Source organism: Acipenser ruthenus, chromosome 4, assembly GCF_902713425.1.
Source record: "Acipenser ruthenus chromosome 4, fAciRut3.2 maternal haplotype, whole genome shotgun sequence".
Classification (NCBI taxonomy): domain Eukaryota; kingdom Metazoa; phylum Chordata; class Actinopteri; order Acipenseriformes; family Acipenseridae; genus Acipenser; species Acipenser ruthenus.
In genome coordinates, this window is record NC_081192.1 from 88,954,539 (window position 1) to 88,957,016 (window position 2,478).

Sequence of the window (2,478 nt, forward strand, 5' to 3'; positions counted from 1 at the left end):
TTTACAATTACAGCCTCAGTGTGCAAGGTGCAATAGGGAATGCACGGGATCGTTTTTTTTTCTGTTTAGACTTATGTTAAATTTGGATGCGTTATCAGATCCAGTGTGCATTGGCCTTCAATTTGTTACAATCAATACTCAGTAAACAAGCAGTAAACATCTGAACATTGCTGATGGTGTACCCTGCTTTACATCAAGTATGGATCCAGTTTAATTGTGGCAAATGAGATTTGGTCTTGATGCCTTGACTGTACTAAGATTTTTCTCAATTGCAAACTGCTAATGTTTTAAAACTATAAATAAACAACGAGGCTGCACGTAGGTGCCCAGGTCTGAGCAGCGTTTACATTTTACCACAAGAGAAAAAAATAAACAGAGTAAATGTGTCATTAAATATGTTCATAGTTTAGTCTGTATTTATGTTTACAGTTGAGCCTATAAAAATGTATCTGGTGTCAAATAGGAGCTTACACTGTGAATTCTGATATGAAAGAGAATACTTTCCTGCACTGTATTTCTCCCATTAAAATGGTTTCTTCTTCAGTACAAGGTCATTTATGATCAATACAATTTAAACCAACTCAGCCAAACCCATTTATGTAAGAGCACATAGTTCTCAGAAACATATAACCATAAAACCTACCGTGCACTTTGTAAAAAAAAAAAAAAAAACAAAAAAAAAAACATCTAATAAAGATTTAGGTCAGTGGTTTACAGCCTTGTTTTTCAAGTACCTCCAATGGTCCAGGTTTTTGTTTCAACCAGAAACTAAATACTGTTTTAAACATGAATTGTTTTCCGGTATAAATAATACAACACTTACTTGAGGGATCTGAGACATGAATGTGTTACTGACATAAATAATTACCCCATAACTGGACACTCAGAAGTGTGATGGTCTACTTATGAATAGCTAAATATATGGAACAAATTGAATTATCAGTAACTATTATTGAAATTTGTTTTCCAGAAATGCCTAAAAAGAAAAAGAAGTACCTTGTTAAATTCTGCAGACAGAACAGTCTCCCATTCTCATGTTGTTTTCATCACCCCACATTCAAATTTAATAAAAAGCAGTGCACAGCAGTAGGCACCTTATTATTCAGGGATGCATATCATCTCTGCACCATATGTACATCACAAGACACAACACTACATATGAAGACTCTTATCATACTATGATCTTATCATAGTATGATGCAGCAGTGTGGAGTAGTGGTTAGGGCTTTGGACTCTTGACCGGAGGGTCGTGGGTTTAATCCCAGTTGCTGCTGTACCCTTGAGCAAGGTACTTTACCTATTTGCTCCAATAAAAACCCAACTGTATAAATGGGTAATTGTATATAAAAATAATGTGATATCTTGTAACAATTGTAAGTTGCCCTGGATAAGGGTGTCTGCTAAGAAATAAATAATAATAATTATGACATTTTATTTCACAAATGTTTGAAGTATCAAAACCTGGTTGAGATCAATTGAAGGGATACATGGGGTGGGGGTACTGTTCTTTAGAAATAGATGCTTATCTGGTTATGAAAACTTGGAAACATTTGCCATAAATTACTTGTAAATTGGTCATTGGTGACAGGGCTGTGTGGTACTGACTTGTTTTCACATTAAAGTGTTCTTAGGTGAAGGATGCCCTCAACCAAAAATACTTACTTTCTTTAGCATACATATGCTAAAATGCTGTTTTTTTAAAGCACCTTTGTGTCCACCCACCTGTCCATCACAACTAATACATGCTCTAATTCACATAACCAAGACACACTGTTGCACAGACACACATGCAGCATGTAGAAGACAACTGTGTTATTGCATCCAAGATCAGACCATCTCTTTTTACATCTTTAAAATAATATGTTCATATATGTTTTTTGTTTTTCTATTACCTCTTTATACTGTTTCCAACCATTCTGAGTGATTCTTATGGCAAATTCTCAAATATTCTTTTCAGTTCAGTTTTTGATATGTATTAATGTACTTTGACAACAATCCAGGATCTCTAGTTGTCAGAGTGCCTTTTACCATAGACACACTGTATGTCAGCAAAGTGTCTATATAGTTGTAAGAGACAGTGCCATCTAGTGAACAGATACTGTGTACAGGCACTGCATATTGTACAACAAAAAAAAAAAAAGCTTGATTCAAGTGATTTGTAATCTGTTGAATATCTCTCAACAGCAAGAAGAGTTGAAAGCTGTGTTCTGTGCAGATGTGCTTCATGCAGTCATCTGCATTATTATATTTAAGCTTAAATATGTTTATAATTAAGGGAATAATAGCATTGCTGTGGTGTATTACAAGGTAATAATGGAACTTAATAAAGTCAATAAATCCTGAGACCAAAGGTAAATAAACAAATAACTTTTTAAAATGTGTTTATTTATATTTGTTTGTCTCGAATAATCCATTGAAAATCCACTGGAAGAGTTAACTTTTTGAGAGAAGGACTCAAGTTTCCATAAGAAGCGTTCA